Raw genomic sequence first — 19,300 nt, forward strand, 5'->3', positions numbered from 1 at the left:
ATGCTGGAGCTGGATTCTGATAGATAATTAAAAAAACTGAAAAGGGAAATTAACTGAACTATTTTTACCCATCAAATGAAAATAAATGTATTAGATGTTATATTACAGTAAGATACCCTAGAGAAAACCAAAATCAAGATGCCCAGATTTAAGAGATAGGAGATGTAGTTTGTATAGTAATACTATATACTGCATACAAAGTGAATTAACTTGATTTGGGCAACTCCAAGGTAGTCAAGTCTTGATTTCATTTTGCTGGCAAAACCAAGGTCCAGCTCAGCTGGAATCTCCAATTAAAATGCAACTTTTATTGTGTCCTAGTAATAGAATTGAAGTCTGTTTTACTGGCATGTGAAGAGGTACATTTTAATTGGCGATTCCAGCTGTTCTGGACTTTCCTTTTGGTTTTCAGTTTAATAAAGTTTAGCAAGACCCTGGTTGACTGCAAGCAGAGCCGGCCTTAGGTGTTCTGGCGCCCTGTGCGGACTACTCCTCCTTCATTTATTTTGCAAATATTAGAAAGTGAGCACAACCCATCAATTATTTTATGGCCAATCTTATACGGTTCCAGAGTTGGACTTAAAATTAAAACGTATTTATGTTGAAAAGCATATAGTACTTTAATCCCGATATGTCATTTTTGTTATAACTAAGTTAGCTTTATAGACCTAAGTTTTCTTTGTCAGTCTAACCAATAAATCTAAGCAAAATTGTTCAGGTTCAGGTCCCATGCAAAGTAAATGACTTGTGTTTCACTAGAAGTACCTTCCTGCTTCGAGCTGCCATAACTGGTCCCAAACATGGACAGCAGAGGGACTGATGCGCTGGGATTTTGTCACTTATCTTTTATCACAAGTACTTTAATAAACATTCTTTGTGGAAGGAACTATATGGAGACTTGTGCTTTTACTTTATTGTTTTAAATACATTATTTTTATTATCTTTCAAACATTTATAAAAACTTTGGAAATCCAGAATAGACTACAATGTATTGGAATCTTTACTGGCTCTCAACAGTTTTGCGAACACAGAAGATTCACTAGAGACATTCCACACATCATTTTACCTTTCTCCATAAGTTATGTTAACATTTTCCTTTAGCCCTGTCACAACTTTTACATTTTATTATTTGTTTTAAAAAAAAAACAACAGTGACTTAAGTACCTGTAATGGGCTCCCAAAAATGCCCAATATAAATGAAAATCCAAAAAATGTGAGTTCAAACACTGAAACAAAAGGATGTGTGTCTCACATAGACGCACGTTAAAGCACAAATGGAAATTAAAAGTGAGACTAAAAGTCATTTTAGGGACCTTTAGGACAATGACCTTAACGTAAATTATAAATTGTTATAATATGGGAGGGAGGCTGCCCCCTTGGTGTGTGTTGCTTGTGCCATGTTGTACTACACCAGGGCAGAATAATGCAAACAGATCAGCGGTAAACCAGAAGTGTTTCTCCAATTAGGGGAGAGAGGATAACACTGCAGAGAGCCAGGACAAGCGGACCACCAGACAAGACAGAAAGAAAACAGAAGAAAGAAGAACTGATCTTATATATTAATATGAAAAGGTATGTCAATCTAGAAGAGAATATCTCACTATACATAACTTGGTCTTCTAAAGCATGTATAAAAGAGGACATTAGTATTTAGAAAAAGCTTTGTAAAGGTCAGAATAGATGGGTGCTAAAAAGCTGTTGTTTTAGGGATAAACACTGCCATTCTGCTATATAAAATAATGGCATTTCAAAGAAACACAGTAAAATGTGTCAGCCATTCAAAAGAAATACATCCCATTGTCACAAGTAGCTAGAAAAATGTAAACTATATTCTGATCCTTGGATCAGTTGAACGAGTAAGCATGTACAATAACTTTCTCTCCTTTATGCCTTTGGCTCAAGAATTAATAATGTTAATGATGACAAATTGCCTTACTTAATTGTAAAAGAAAATGAGTTGCTTTAAACTACAGACATCGTTTACGACTTATGTCAAAGTCTCATAAAAATGAATACATCATATATAAAATATATTCAAAAAGAAAATATGAAAATATGAAATAAAATCTAAAGGGGCCACTCAGATTAATGAAACTCACTGATAACTTCGGTAGCTACAATGTGTGTTTCTTGTGTGTTCTTATGTCCAGTTCATGTTGTGAGAAGATAGTCAAGAAGTATTTAGGATTTATCTATAAGTTCATGAAGTGCCACCTTGGGCCTGCTAGCAGGAGGAATTAGCTAGCTTTGCCCCTCACACTGCCATACAATGTAAGGAACCACTAATTACTTCACTGTCCTCAAGGCATACTGTCTTCTCCAAAAGCATTCACTTTATCAAACAGGTGGAAAAATACTGCAAATCCTATGACAACTAATTAAGAAGCCTGGACCACTTCACTAGGGGATGACCACTCTACTGAGTGGCCCAGTTGGGGAGATCAAATACCTCCCCTAAACAGGTCAAGTTATAATGTGAAGGTCTGAGCATGACCTAATGCCGAGCACCAGCATATGCACCATGTCCCCATACTGTCCATACTGTCCACATAGGAGATAGACAGAAGACAGGATAGATCCTTTTACCATGGTAGGTCTAAGAGTGGCTTGGGATACCGATGTTGGCAGCAACCCCCATAAATACACTACTGATGCTTTTATACATGCACATTTTACCATCCACATATAGTGGCACTATATTGTATATTACTATGGATTGATAGCTTTAGAACTATCCAATATAAATTCTCACCTTTCTTCATTTTGATAACAGAATGACCCTTACCAAAAGTAACAAATACGGCTTGTTCAAAGTATGGCTAGAAATTGCTAAATCATGCTACATCTTTTATTAACACATTCCCTATAGAGTTTCCAGAAGTAATAAGATGGGGAAAGATCGTGAAAAAGCTTTCAGTGAAGAAAATACATTAATTGCATCTATTGTTGTATATACTTTGCTGTCAATCATCCTATCAGCTAGATTGTTAACTTTCAAAACAATATCGATTCTATAGCAATTGTCTGGAGAATTATACAATTTAATATAATTATTAAAATTACATATACAAACGTAAACGTTTTTGAATTTTGTTTTCACTCCGAGGTGTGTCTATTTAATCCAATACTAACTAGCAACTATGCACATCAGTTGTGTATATAAATTCGCCTATATGTTCTGTTAAACTTATTAACCCCCCTCCACCCCCATGCTTTGGTTTTCTGGTTTTCTGCCCCCCCCCCCCAAGTATAACATATTACTAAGTAAAAAAAAAATACTGAGTAAAAATTTGCTAAATGAGCAGGTTGTACAAAGTCAATTGCATGCTGGGATATAATCTTCCCTACCCTTCCCTGTACACGATACATAATCAGTAGTGAAATTATTTTATTACAAATCTCTAAACATTCACGCAATATTATATTTAATATGTAGGGGTTTTCTTTGTTTTTCTTGTGGTGAAAAAGATACAGAGCTATTCTAAAACATTTGGCATCCACCAGAGGATCTAAGACTTACAATGACCTGAATGTCAGACCCAGGAAGATACAGAATATGATATTGTGCTGGTAATTAATCATCTACTGCAAGTGTTTATGAGCGGGCTGGTTAAGTGAACTGGAAAGGATGTTGATATTGTTAATGATCTTATCGCTGACATTCTCCCATGAACTATAACAAAGTGCCCCTAAGCAGATAATTAGTCTTGATGTAAGGTGATGGTGAGGTTACCCTGGCCACTGGGTAATCAGCATGTCCTCTACTTTGACACAGAGTTAAGGGACTGCCAAATCATACTGGCATCCAGACTCAGTAGTGATATTCACACTGCAACATGACAAAAAAACAAGTTACAGCCTTCAATATTTTAGTTTTTTTTTCTGTTTTGCATTTCTTATTTCTGCTTCTGTTCCACTCTGATATCGTTTTTCACATTACTATTCTGCATTGTTTGGAGCGGTGTTTTGGGCTCTGGCAGAATTATGCTTAAAAGCCCATACAATAGGTTCCCCTCAAGGGCTTTTATTACAAGGACGTGGAGTACAAGGGCAGAGTCTAAAGACCACAGTTTGAAACGGACTCCTTACAGTACACTTATTTTGTACTGATTGCTATCATCATGACCACCTTTATATAAAAAAAGTCCTGCTTAGATATATATATATCCATGTATGTTGTAGATGTAAGTCACTATCACTGCTGCACATTGTACCCTCTTCATCTGTCTTCTTAATCTGAGATGACAAGATGAACAATAGTTTTGAATTTTGCCAGTGGGAAATAAGGATTTTGCGGGACCAGTCCATACTACAAATATTCCACATTTCAGGTCAATAAATGTGCATTATTTTTTTTTGAGGGTTGATATTTTATTAGTATAAGACTTACATATGGGGTTTCACGGATTCAATCTCTTCAAGTCATTATTCTTCAAGCAATATACTGATTGAAGAATTACACATATTTTATGTAATGGATATTTCTTGCTCTCACTATACTTAATGTAATAGGCAATTAGATCCACTGCTATGTCGCAGACAATTTATCAAAGGCCTACAAGAAAGTACTTTATTGATAAAAAAAAAATAGTTGATTTTATAGAGTTTTCGTTATGAAATCAGATCTGTTACAGGATGAATGCTGGGTACAATATATCAAAGTGTATTTTTCATATGTAGTTTGCCTTTATGAACTTGATTAGATAAATCAGAAAACTGAGGCCCTGAGAGGGCAGGCTACCTGGAGCTCTCGAGGCAGTGGCTTTGTAAGGGGCTGGGAGGACTAGCCCTGGATGTACGGGGAGTGGATGTGACTAAGCATACTCTCCCTGTCTGTAGAAAGAGAGAACGGACCCCGAGATCCAGAGAAGCGGTGCTTCACCCGGAGACTCTGTATTAAACCCCTAGGGTTTCCATGAAGGGTATTGCAAATTATACCTGGGAAGTCTCACAGCTTGACCCTGAGTCTTATATTACTACAATTTCAAGGTGACGGAGCTGACATTCTTATTTTGATTTAATTATGTTAAATGGATCATTCTAAATGTTGCTTTTTTCACTGTAATATTACATTTGAAGTATTTGCTTGTCAATTCAGAATATATTTAACTCATTACAAGATCATCAGGACATAGTCACCACCATTTATAAGTTAGTACAAGTTTCAAGGCATGATTGATATCAGGGCCCGACTGGCCGACTGGTCCCCAGAATATTGCTGCAGAGGCTCTTGTGGGCGAGCGACTGATGTGATGCCGCCGGATATGAAAGGAAGTCATACCCGACGCCTATTTCCCCCCCCTGCACGCAGCGTGCAGAGCGTGCTGATAAACAAGATGGGTCATCCCCTTTGTCGGCTGCTGGCTCATCAACCCAGGTAAGATGCAGAATACGTGTTTATGTGGTGGGTATGAAGTGGAGGTCGGGGCTGATGCATTTATATATATTTTAAAATGTAATATTAAAATCTATAATTAAAATATATAACTGCCTCAGCTGAAGCCTCACCCCCTTTCATCTTCACTTCATACCCTCCACATAAATATAATACTAAAATATAGATTTTAATTATATACTTATATACTTGGGGGACTGGAGCTTAGGTGATTATATATATTAATATTATATTTATGCGGGGGTGTAGGAACTGTAAATGGTGGGGCCCATGGCCGTCTCTGTAGGCATAAACTGGACACAACTGTTCTTCGCCACACCGTGGTATTATTTGCTGGATTTTGACACGTGTGTGGCTGACAGGTTGCGTGTTATTGAAGCTATTTTGGGTAAACTTCTCAATGTAGTCCAATCACACTAACAATCAATGGACTGTTCTTGCTGATTGCGCCACTTCTACCCCTTTCCACCGGAATTTTGCTCTTTGTTTATAATTTTGCTCTTTATATATAAATCTCTATTTGCTTTCATATCTGTCTTATCTATAAATATTATACTCTTCAAGTGCATGGTTTTCCCTTTTATGAAAAAGAAAATAATGAATTTACGCTGTGGGGCTGGTCTAATTATACAATTATCCAATTACTTCCAGCGCTGATTTTTATTCTCAGTCCGGCCCTGATTCATATACCCTCCCAATGACTGGTTGGGTATCATTACGGTACTGGAACCTTTATCCACAGTTACCCATCATAGATCAGATTTGTCCCATAACAAGATGGTACTCTACTTACCCACAGAATGTAAAAAGTTAAATAAATTGGACCTGCAACCAAACAATACCAGCCTGTAACTGTTTTCTAATTCTATCCCATTCTATCCCATTATAACCAGTAATTTCCTAGCATGACACTGGTAGATCAGAGTTCAATATATATAGTTCAATATTGCTGGCAGCAAAGCAGGATAAAAAGGATCTAGGTACCATACAATTAGCATGGCAATGGATCGGTTCTGTCATATTATGCGCATGTCATTTCTGATTACAGCAGTGAATAGAATTTTCGGTATATAACGATACGCTTGGATATTTATATACAAATTAAGTTATAAATAGACATTCCTATGTGCGGACTTTCTTAGAATAAGCCAGGCTGTGAAGCTGCTATGGACGGCAGGTATCCTAACTGCTCTTTTTCTCTTTGTCAATAATGACAAACTCATTCTTGTTACAATTCCCTGGTGTGTTTCAGGCCTGCCTTGCCGAACACGTGAGTTCATTACTATTCCACAGTTGTAGTTTTTAATTGGAAACGACATTGATTTTCTTTGTTTGTATCTGGGACGTATCAACTCATATTTGTGTTTCTCTAAGAATACTTTTTATTAATTATCTAGCAACAAAATTTTGTTTATTTTGATACAAGTCTCTATTATATCTGAGAAGTTTCTGCATTGACATCCTCAGAAAATTAACCTTTTAAAAGCCCGCAGCTGGGCAAAGATCTCCTGGTTTCTATATGCTGTTTGTAGTTGTGTTCCCACTTATTTCATTTGGTAATCAAGCTGGGAGCCAAGTCTGCTGGAAACATGTTGGAACTTCTTCCCCCTTTTTTTACTCTACAAGAAGAAAATTTTCATCTCATGGCTATTCTGACAAACATGTTCCTTAAGCCTTTTTTCCCTTCATTCTAAATTTGCATCTACATTTTTCCCCTTACTGTAAATCTCTCTTTCGCCACCTTCTTGCCAATTGATTACATCTCCATTTTCTCTGACACCATCACCCATACTGATAAATCCAACAAATTATCCTTTCTTGCACTCACAACGATAGCTCTTGTCCTTCCATTTATCCCAGACTCTCAACCTTTTGATGGGAGCTCTATGGATGAATATTTATTATTATTTTTTGTTTTATATAGCGCCATCATATTCCATACCACTGTACGATGGGTAAACAGTGCATAAAAAGTAGTGTATAACATATAATTTTGACTTACAGAAACAACAGGTAAAGAGGACCCTATTCAAAAAGCTTACAATCTAGAACGAGTTGGGATGTATTACCCGAGAGGTAAAATTGCCGCTCTTAGTGATGGACCAGCCACACTAGTATAAGTATGTGTGAAGGCAGGACAGCGACTAAGAAAAGTGAACTAATGGAAGATAATAGAAAGGACGTTAACACGTAAATTCGTAGGCGTTTTTAAAGATGTGGGTCTTGAGCAAATTTTTTAATACTGTATTGGTGGAGCCAGTAGTAATTTATGCAGTGCAATGTAACAATATTACAATTTACTAAATATATTTAATAATGATCGTAAAATAAGCATGCAGAACTGACACTGAACACAGCCCCATTTGACAGAAATAAATAATGTACCTACTCTCAACCACATAATGAATATGCTTTAACTTGACAAAATATTCCCTACCGGCAAGGTATTAAGTACATCAGTAAAGTTTAAAATGCAATAATCATTTGAACAATTAATTACTTCTAGTTCCTTAATTAGTAATGCTGCAGTGTTGTTAGAAAATGAAAGCAAGTATTGCACAGACAGTACTGTGTCCTACTTCTCCATTAAGATGAAATAAATTATGCATGCTACGAGAAATGTCTGAATCCACTAGAGTTCTGCACCAAGTTACCTTCAAGAAAGCAACATATGGCATATCTGCCAATTATTTAAGGTTTTATGCCCCCTTTCTTACTATACTCTCTTCTGGACATTGAGGTTTCAAAATGTTATCATTCAAAAATCAGTTTGCTTTTTTCCCGTGCAAAAATTATGTATAAGGGAAAATTGTACTTGGTTAAAGTATTACTTCTTGGAAGGGTTTAGATATTCAAAAGTACTAGGAATTATGTTTCTAATGCCACACTTAGTTTTGAAAAGTAAATTCATCCATTTAAAGTGAATTGTAAGAAGAGACAAAACATAAGTGAAGAGAGTAGATCCTTGAAGGATAGAAACATACAATTTGACGGCAGAAGCCCATCTAGTCTGATGTATTTCTTGGAAGCATTGGCGAAACCAGTGGTACTAAGAATGATGTTTCTAATGTATTTATTTATAAACTAGGTGGGACAGCACCTTTAAATGTTTAAACACTTGCAATTCTGCAAAGGTTATGAATGATCATGCAATTAGATGTGGTGCATCCATCCTTATGCTGGTACTAAACACAGAAAAAATAATGAGGACAATCATTGGTAAGAAGACCGGATTCATTTCAGTTTCTATACACATTCATCTTTGCAAAGCAGAAGTTTTAACTCATGTTAAAGGGAATAAATCCACTAGCTAACCTAGAAGCGTGTAAGCAGACATCATGCAAACAGCTGCCTGCAAGCAGTGTGTGGTTTATGGGCAAGATATCTAATAAGCACCATCTCACATTATCCACAAGTCATTCAGTTCAGCAACTATAATACAAAAAAGTGTTCCTTTGGTAGGAAAATATGCCTGATTTCTGACACAAAATACAATGATCATTGGCAGTTTTTCTGTCATGATTTAGAAATTGATACCAGTCATCTCTGCATAGACTATGATGAATTATTAGAAGTGTTTATGCATATATTTTATACATTATCAACAATACCAGAACAGAAGTACAGCCCTTAAAGAAGTAGATGTAAAGAAGAAAGAAATACTAGGTTTTAGCACTGCAGAACAACCAAAGCACATCAGCTCATCTGCAGGAAAAGAATCCCAATAATAGGACCCATTCTAGCTCCAACTGCACAGACCTCCATTGATTTTGCAGCTCCTGGAATCACAGGATCTCCCCAACGGGCCAATGATCCACCATGCCTGGGACAGTGTCTGAAAAACAAGATACCCCTGACAGCGAGACGGTGTCTGAAAATGATGATTGGCACGCTAAATCTGGGAATCTACATAAATAATAATGGAGGGAATAAGTAAGAACATGGGTAGATTGAGCAGCATCTGATAGCTCCTCATGGCAGCAACTGCCAAACTCTCTAGGAGATGAAGATCCACCTGATTTGGAAATAAGATTTATAAATGTGAATCTTTTGTGAATTTCTCACTGCAGCTAACACAACTGTGAAGGTCTGCAGACACCAGTATAAACTGTGTATTAGTCAAAATGTCATTGCTATGAAGCTGTTTCTATTATTTTCCTACATGATACAATTTATTTTTGATATTTTGATATTTATTTATCAGGTGCCATAGATGTTTTCTCCATTTCTTTTTTATTAAATTTTTTTTTTCCTCCTGCCTCCTCAAACTTCATTGGGTATATTTTCTGAATGTGTCAAATCTTACCTAAAACAGACATAATAAAAAGATAATTACACTTTTATAAAATCTATAAAATTAAAATAAGATGAAACATTCATCAAGTGCAACTGAAACATTCTGCACATTGGTTTTAGAGAACAACCAAATATATCTTGATCAATGGAGCTGTTATAGCCATCCATATCTGCTGGCAAGGGATTGACTAACAGTATCGTATGCGCAAAGAAAGCCCCAAAATTTTGATTCTGTCTGCATTTCACCACATTGTGTTATTGCCACTGTTACATTTTTGACACAAATAAAACATTAGAATTTTGTGCATCTTTTGTTGTTTAAATGTAAGGTATTTGTTATGATGGATAACACCCTATAGCATTTGTTCTCAAACCGCACTGAGCTCATGTGACCTTTCAAAGTTTTCCTTAAGATGACACCCAGAGTGTGGCAGGCTATTCATAAATATGTGTACATACTCATAATAGGAACAAACAGAACCAGAAGGAATCAGATTTTTAATTATAATCCTACACTTCTTATTTCATTAGTTTTTCAAATATTATATTATATATTTAACAATTCCTTGGGGTCCAACATACTTCTAAAGTGGACAATAAGCTCATGATCGCTTTACCTAATGTGAGCCCCAATCTGGTATATTACTTTCTATATAAAATATTATATATTTGTCTAACTTAAATTATAAAAGCAAAGTAAAAATCAAACAATTAATGTTTGTAAGATTGCTAGACAATTTTTATACATATTCAAGAGCCATTAATAATATAATCAATAACCCACATTACGGATATGTGCTAGGTAACCCTCTCTAGTTGGTTCTAAAGGAAAATCTTGCAGCCTTACTGTTTTATTGAGTTTTTGTGTTGCAGTTTATAACTAAGCACTAGACTTGGGCACCAGGGGGCTCTTCGTCTTCGTGCTCATCTTCGTCAAAAAAAATAATCTTCGTATTCCGCGAATATTCGCCCGTTCCTGTCTTCTCTTTGGGCGAATATTCGTTTTTTCTTCGTTTCCCCCGGTTAAGGGGTTAATACGGGGTTAACGCGTACCGCAGCAGCTCTGGCGCCAGTAGTTTAAATGTGCGTATCAGCAACTCTCACTACCATATATATAGCTAATATATTCTCGGGCAGAATATTATGCTACTCAGTGTAAAACCAACAGAGGGCAGCCTTCTGTCCGAATATATATTAGCCATATGTGGCAGTGTGTTCATTTTCTTTTAATAATTATTTAAATAAAATATAGTCCCATGATCCGCTGGTCTCCCCGCTGCAACAGTTAAATGTCCACACTCGCGGACATTAATTCTGTCGAACTTGCAAACTCTTTTTTTCTATTTATTTTGGGGTTTTTTTGTATTAAACCATTACACGAAAGGATCATGGGAATATATTTTATTTGAATAAATGCAAATGAGCACACTGCCACATATGGCTAATATATGTTCGGACAGAATGCTGCCCTCTGTTGGTTTTACATTAAGTAGCATTGTTCCATATGCTTGAAAGAAATCCAAAGTTATTATGCAACTTAATGTAAAACCAACAGAGGGCAGCATTCTGTCCGAACATATATTAGCCATATGTGGCAGTGTGCTCATTTGCATTTATTCAAATAAAATATATTCCCATGATCCTTCCGTGTAAAAACCCAAAAGAGTTTGCAAGTTCGACAGAATTAATGTCCGCGAGTGCGGACATTTAACTGTTGCAGCGGGGAAACCAGCGGATCATGGGAATATATTTTATTTAAATAATTAATAAATGAAAATGAACATTGCCACATATGGCTAATATATCTTCGGACAGAATGCTGCCCTCTGTTGGTTTTACATTGAGTAGCATAATAACTTATTAAGCTACTCAATGTATCTAACCAACAGAGGGCAGCATTGTGTCCGAAGTTATAATAAGTTATTATGCTAAGTTAAATGTCCGTACCAGCGACTTTGTTGGTCGCTGGCACGGACATTTAACTGACACAGCGGGGTCCCAGGTTTTTTCTTTTATTTATTCTACATAGCAATTAGGGGTAGGGGCCCTTGCACTGCTCTTTACCCTACGGATTTCTGCTCCCGTTATCCAGCGCAGCATCGCAGGGGTTAACGGGAGCGGAAAGCAGGAGTTAAAAAAGCCGTGCAAGTGAGCCTATTGGTCACCCGCAGGGTCTTCCTCTGGCATCAACCATTGGCTGATGCCAGAGGAAGACCCTGCAGGTGACCAATAGGCTCACTCGCACTGCCCTGTAACCTCTGACGACGAACCTGAGGATTTCCGCTTCAGTCAACTCCCGCGATGCCGTGAAGATAAGGTAGGTACCCGGGTGATTAGTAGACGAAGGCGAAGATTCTTCGTGTGTGAGTGTTCGTCTTCGCCTATGTTTTACCGGCAATGTCTTCTCTTCTACGTGTCTTCGTAACGAACACGAAAACGCACTCTTCGTGTTCGTTTTCATGTTCGCCCGAAGACGAATGCACAAGTCTACTAAGTACAGCGATCTACAACTGACCTTTCCTTTTCCTATTGAGATATTAAGATATTCATAGTTATGCTGTGCCCTTTGGCTCTAAAATCACCTTCATCTCATTAATTTCTCTTTACTGTGCTATTCTTTGGTTCATTATTTAAAGCTTAAGACAATGCACGCCCATTGGTATATAACAAACAGTGACTTTTGATATTTTTATATGCCTTTTGTCAGTATGCGTCCCTAACATGCATGACGTCAATGCTATTCTTAAATTAGCACGGATCCAAGAAGATCATGAACGAATTAAGAAAATCAGAAGAATGACAAAAATAAACATAAACTTCTCCATTAAGTACCAAGTACTGTGTAGAATTTGTTTTTAGTGTTTCAGTCCATTGTATTACTTTTCACAATTACTGTCTTGAGGTTTATGGCGAACCTTTTCTGCAAGACTCCAATCCGGAATTTATTTAGAAGGTGTGGGGTTATGACAGTCGAACTTTTCTCTTTGACAATACAGTGCTGTACTTTCCAGTAAATCCAATTAACAGATATGTTATTTTCAACATTATCTTCTCATTTTAAATTCATTTAAAATGAAGTGGGATTAACAATAGCTGATTGTGCGAAAAAATGCATTGTTGGCTGTTATTTCAAATGCACTACAAAAAAAGATTTTTACAGATTTTAAGAAGTCACAACTTAGATGCAATATTTTTTAACATCACATGCAGAGATTTCATTAGTGTTGATCGTTTATAATCTCGAATAACAATTAGAACAATTAGAACTACTAGAAATGAGTTGTACTGTAATTTTTCTTTAATTACCGTGTACCATTTGTAGCCAATTAACAGACATGCCCAATACAGATCCAATTTCAGAAGCAAAATTATATATAACATATAATGACATGATAACATGTTATCAATGAAAGATAGGACAATGAAATAATATTGTTTTATTGTCTCAAGCATGACTTTATGTTTCTTATTATGGTTTTTTTAATTATAAGATGTGAGCTGCTGCATAAAATAGCTACTGAAACTCGTAAGTAACATTAATTAAAATCAGCAACAACGACAAGTAAAAAAAAAATTGTATGTACAGTATGAGAAGACCACTGCAGTTTTAAAGGGGAGATGGTTGCCAGAAAGCCACCACATACCACTTCAACCAGAAAAAAACACATCTTCAGAAACCCAGATCCAATGTGGTATTTTTGGGTGCACATACACTAAACAATGACGATTGACCAGAATGAAAATATATATATAAATCTTTTTTTTTAAAGAAACCTTTGCAAAAATCATGGTCACATGTGCAAAAGTATAATTTATTTTTTTCTCTCAGAAGACTAGGACTGGAGAGAAAAGGTGCTGAAGGATCCACAAGTGAGTGCAGTGCGTATATCAGCGCAGCCAACAATGGGAACATGGTGCACCCCTCACCAAAAACACCTCCATGATGCATCCCCAGCCTTGGGGGCAGAGACCAGGATCTTTGGCAAAGATAATAATTGGGTGCCACTTCACCATGTGCTCTACTGGCATTCGCACTCTACTACCTGAAGCAATTAGTTTTGCGCTCTATAGCCTGAAGCAGCTTTGTTGGCATAGAAGCAGTTATTATTAGTCATTGTGTGGCAAGTGCCCCTCAAACAATGTCGACCAAAGATTTCTATTATCTAACGTAATATGAAACAAACAGACTGCAGTTACATTTCTCCGACATCATAAGCATACCTGGGAACTTCTGGGCTCCCTGGAGCCTTCCCTTGCGGGACGCGGCCAGGACTGCCCACTGACTGAAACACCCCCTTTTAAAGGGAAAATGGGCGAGGGTCTTGACCCGGAGAGTTTCCAGGTATGATCATAAGCTCTTGGAAGAGCCGACAGATATGGAGCTATGCCATCTTTTGTGGAGTTGCCATGTAGGAAAAACGAGATGAAAAAAAGGGAAAATTCTTGCCACGAAAAGTGAGAAGTTATACTGCGTTTTTTCCATATATATATATATATATATAAAAAAATTTACACTTTGACACCGCTATTGTGTTTAACTAGCAAAAGGTGGCTTTTCTAGATAGCTTTAATGTCCAAGTGCCTGTTACTCAAAAAAACTTTGCAGGTGTTAAAAGTCATTGATTAATGAAGACAAAGTTTGGACAGACTGCTGTTACAGTATAAAGACTTACAGCGTGTTCCAGAAATATAGCTGTTCTCGCAGGCAGAACACGGTAAACCCAAAAGGTTATCAGTTCAGTTTTCCAGACATTTTAAATTTCTCACTTTCTGCAAAAGTTTATATTAACTTACAATGAAAATTATTTTTCCCCATAAATGGCAATCTACAGATCATCTGCCAGATTGTTTGTTAATATGTTTTATAAAAAAAATTATTTCTTGGGTATTCACCACAAAAAAAAGTGCAAAATACTTTTTAAAAAATTAAAATTTCATATTAAAAACAATCCTATTAGCATATCTGGGAACTTAGCAGATAGTTGGCCACAGCTCGCTCTCGTTCAGGGCTTGGAGCTAGCTAATCATAGGGGCAACGCAAACCTTGGTTAGCTTTTAACTGAGGCTACCCTTAACTAGATAGTGTATAGGGAATATGTGGTAGTGCGTGGGGAATGGGCGCAAAGTGGGCAGGATTTGGGCAGATAGTGGGAGTGTATGTTCATATAGCATACATGGGATCAGCTTTTGCTGCTCCCATTAAAAGAATGAAAGCTCCAGTGAGCATGTGCAAGAAGCATATTGCAGTATGCCATCTGTTTTCAGGAGAGGAGGCTGGGGAGGAGTTAACTGAGATAGAAGTCTTATTTTCTGTTTCCAATAACGTAATAATATCTACACCTATTTGCATACAGTAAAATGCAGTTAAACTCATACCCAATGAACTCTCATATGCAAAAGAGGCCTGGAGTGCTCATTTAAATAGGTTAATATAATGCTCAATGATCAGACTCTTTTGGAGTCATGGTAGCATGCTGACTCCTTTTCATTTTAGTGATCCTTCACCTTAATTAATGCATCTTGGAAATTAACTGTATGCCCATTAAAAATATTAGTTCTGATTGGTTGGATAGATTTTCAGGGCTCGGAAGACAATATATTAGATGCCTAACAGTAATTTGCACCACTATTATGGATGATTGGGTAGCAAGATAATCCTACTGTAGACTCCCAGCCCATGGCAAATGTTGGTAGCTCAGAACACAGAGCCAGAATGGAAAGTAGTTCACTGTTCATAGAGCGGCCTAGACCATGCTGCAATTGAGATCAGAGCTATAGTTTCTCATGGGAAGTGGTATATATATATGCTTGGATGATGTATGTAGAGCAATGCTTGTTCCATCACATGGTAGACAAGCAGTGGAATTCTTCTTAGCCATATTTGCTGTGCTGCCAGTAACCTGTTATATCTAAATCCATGAATAAATCCATGTGGTGGCCGTTTCATCCATAGTTTTTGTCTAAGTATTTATACTTATGAATAAAACAAATTATATATGTGAGGGGTGAATGGCCACACAATGGCCACAAATGATATTTCTAATCATGTTTATTGACATCAATGTTACATTGCTGAGTTGCCAGGTAAATCCCAGAAACGTTCATAATATGGTCTTTTATATTATGTGAGTTTATACACCTGTTCACATATATTTACAAACCTGTGTATACAGGAAGAAACTAATCCAGAGCATACAAAAATACCTAAGGGGGTCATTTCGAGATCAGTAAACAGCTAAGAGTTGACCTCCCATAGACTATTAAATCTAATTCCCAAGGAAACCCTTTGATCCACTAATTCTTTGAATCGATTGATGTAGTTCTTGTGCTGTTCTCATTGCATTAGCGAATTATGAAGTATTTGTGACTAGAATAACTAACTATAGATGGATTTATCCTGTTCAAAGAAACTGGGTTTCTAAGAAAATGCATACCTTTCAACACATTTCTATAAAAAAGTACATTTTTTAGATTCTTCACCAAGGAATGTTGTGCCTTTAAGATTTCTAGCTCGTCTTGTAAAGTGCATATTACCTGAAGCTGATTATATGGATTAGTATTATTTAACATGTATATCCAAGTTAATTAAATATATAAAAAAGTAGGATTTTAAAAAATAGACCCTTTTAAACTCTAAATATGACCCGTACCAACATAAATCATACATATCAATGAAATATGAAATTTAAAAAAAACTGTTTGAGTTTATAAAATAACAAACATCCACGTCTATTGAGATAATTGGATAAAAAGTATTATAACAATTATGTTTTGCTGTTTCTCCAACATCTATAAGGTTTGTTTTTTTAGCTAGGCTTACAATCCACAATGCAAAATTTCATTTCTGATATAACTGTATTATACTAGGCCTGTCATAATAAAACAATCAAAAGTATAACCTAGGAGAGAAGAATACATTTCAGTAAACAACTCACTTTCAGCCCCTTAGACCAATTCCTTCTTATTGAGAAAAAAAGCTAGCTAATTCAATTTTGGACATATTTTTTTCAATATTGTTTAGAAATAAACAATTATTCACGAGTGAAAGGTTATTTGCAGCTGATTAGAATTCTGCGCTAAATACTTGACTTCAATCTTTGCTTTTGATGAGTATGAAAATAAGATTGTAAGAATAGATTGAAAGTCATTTTTTCCTAGTGAGTTTGGCCGTTTGGAATAGATGCCTTTTGCTGTCACTTTGATATGGAAAAAATGAACAAAGTAATTGAGCATTCGGTAGTGTCTTGTTGAAGTCCTAGAGATTGCTTGCTGCCGGTTGAAAGTTAATATACTGCTTAAAGCATTTGATCCCCTATCGTTGTAATAGTGTTCACGTACAGGGGCATGGAAAATAGCTATTCATGCAAATATGAATTGAATGTATTTAATACATGGCTGTCCAATAACAGCAATGTAAATCGACATTATATTATATATTATTATATATATAGTATATTATAATTGTATATATATAATTTATATATTTATTTACATTTTAAAGTATTTTTGCCAGTTAAGCAGTTACAGCAAATATTTTTTTTTTTATTTATATTTCTGAAAGTGTCCTGGAAAGCTTTCCTGCCTATGGAAGTCAATGCTAATTCTATAACAATAAATGGATTAGACCAGGAAAAGGGAAAGAGAGGGAGAGACATAAGAGAGAGGGAAGAAAGGAGGGAGAGAGAGAGAGAGAGAAGAAGAAGAAGAAGAAGAAGAAGAAGAAGAAGAAGAAGAAGAAGGAAAGTAGATGGAGATTAAAAAAAAAACAGAGAGAATGAGAGGAAAAAATAAAGGGAAAGAGAAGAACGAAAGAGGAAAAGGAAAGAAAAAAGAACGAAAAGGCATCTTATATATGTTTTGCTGACAGTAATTCTCGATCAAAATAAATAATTATATGCAGCAATTATTATAATGGAAATGCTTTTGCACTTTGGCTCTACTTTAGCACTGTAAATAACTGCAGGTAATATACGGCAGAAATCAACCGATGTTTAGAAGAGACTTCACGCTGGCAGTGTGATACTTGACTATACAGTAAACTACTAGCATCTAAAAACTCAGATCAATAATCTGAGTTTAGGAAAACATTGATTTTATTCCCAGAGCTCCTATATAACCCCTACAGCTTGTATACTGGGACCTGCATATGATATGTTTAATATATACTCAGCATGGTAATAGAATTAGGCATTAATATTACTTCTCTGCAATGCTCAATTTGTTTTTGCCTGGAACTTTATAGAATATTTTATGTTCTGAAGATGATTCAGACCAAAACGCTCATACCTGGTAATCATCCCATAGGCTTTTTATTTCATAAGAAACAAAAAAGATAAACATTTGCTAATTTGAAAAAATCGAACAGCTATGATTAAAGTTTTTGTTTTTAGCTTGTGTAGGGACCATGTGGATTGTAAAACCCAAACAGTATTTCTTAATCTACATTGCTATACAAATGATATCTTCTGGGCTTTGTTTAATTTATCATCATTCCTTCATTTTGTACCTAGAGAGAAACACAATATTAAAGCATCTGTTTACTGGAATGCTGCCGTCGTTGACAGGCTTGTAACTAAACTGGACGCTGCGCCACAAGGCCCTTTGTTCCACTATACTTCTCCATAGTGGCCCAGTGAGATCGCGTAAGGAGATCTATGCATGAGATTTGTGAAGGCAGATACATCTGATCTGCTTTTTCCCTTGACAAAGCTGAGTGCCCTCAGCTAAAAACATGCTCGGTGTTTTTAAGAGCAGAAAAAATATGGCAACGAACTCTAGACAATTCTCTCGTACCCTATGGGAGCCATAAACATTAACATGTAGGACATGTACATTTAGAACAGTAACGTTCACTAATTACTGACTGTTAAGCAGCATGCCCATTTAGTGTTTCAATACAGGGATGCACTTGTCTTCCTGCATTTGTCACTTTTAGTTTGGTTTTAAAATTGTTTCTTCTTCTCAAGCGAGGTCCAGAATTTCGTTTTGGGACTTGATTTCCTGATTAGGCACCAATCAGTTTATTCATTCAAAGAAGTAAAAAGCCAGACAGGGTCTGCATTGCCATTTCAGACACAGGCCCTCCTCCGCTTAGTAATGTCTATGATTACATAACAGTTGTAGCATAGTAACTTGATAAATACACCATCAAGTTGAACCTCGTTGTTGATCCAGAAGAAGACCCAAACCCCACATTGAAGCGATTTCCAATTATGCCTCATTCCTAAATGAAATATATTTAGGCGTTTGTAGGGGATACACATAGATGAGCCTACAGCAATTCTTCTACCATAAGCACACCACCACCATGGACAAGGGTTAACGCAACATTTGTTATCCAATTATTTTTCATATTTATGTTTATATTAGAAGAGATGGGAAATTCTTGAGCTGTAATAACAAAAACATTGAACCATTTAAATATGCTGTTAGAAATCCTAATCTACTGTAGATCAATATTGGCCAGGCATCCGACAGAACACATAATTGCTAGCTGCAGAATAACACATTTATCCTCATTAGTCTGGAGCTTTGATAATTTATAACTGTCAACATTATGCTGCTCTATCATACAAGTCAAAACCTTTCCCAAACCCAGACTGTATCATT

At 36.2% G+C, this 19,300-nt stretch overlaps 1 protein-coding gene across 2 annotated transcripts in view; it reads right to left on the minus strand.

Annotated features, from left to right (window-relative positions):
* Positions 1-19,300, minus strand: part of LOC149299019 (cGMP-dependent protein kinase 1-like) — a 409,471-nt gene that overhangs the window by 281,181 nt on the left and 108,990 nt on the right. The window lies entirely within an intron of this gene.

The sequence above is a fragment of the Sceloporus occidentalis genome, unplaced genomic scaffold, assembly GCF_023333645.1.
Source record: "Sceloporus occidentalis isolate IW3139 unplaced genomic scaffold, rSceOcc1.0.p SCAF_30, whole genome shotgun sequence".
NCBI classification, from domain to species: domain Eukaryota; kingdom Metazoa; phylum Chordata; class Lepidosauria; order Squamata; family Phrynosomatidae; genus Sceloporus; species Sceloporus occidentalis.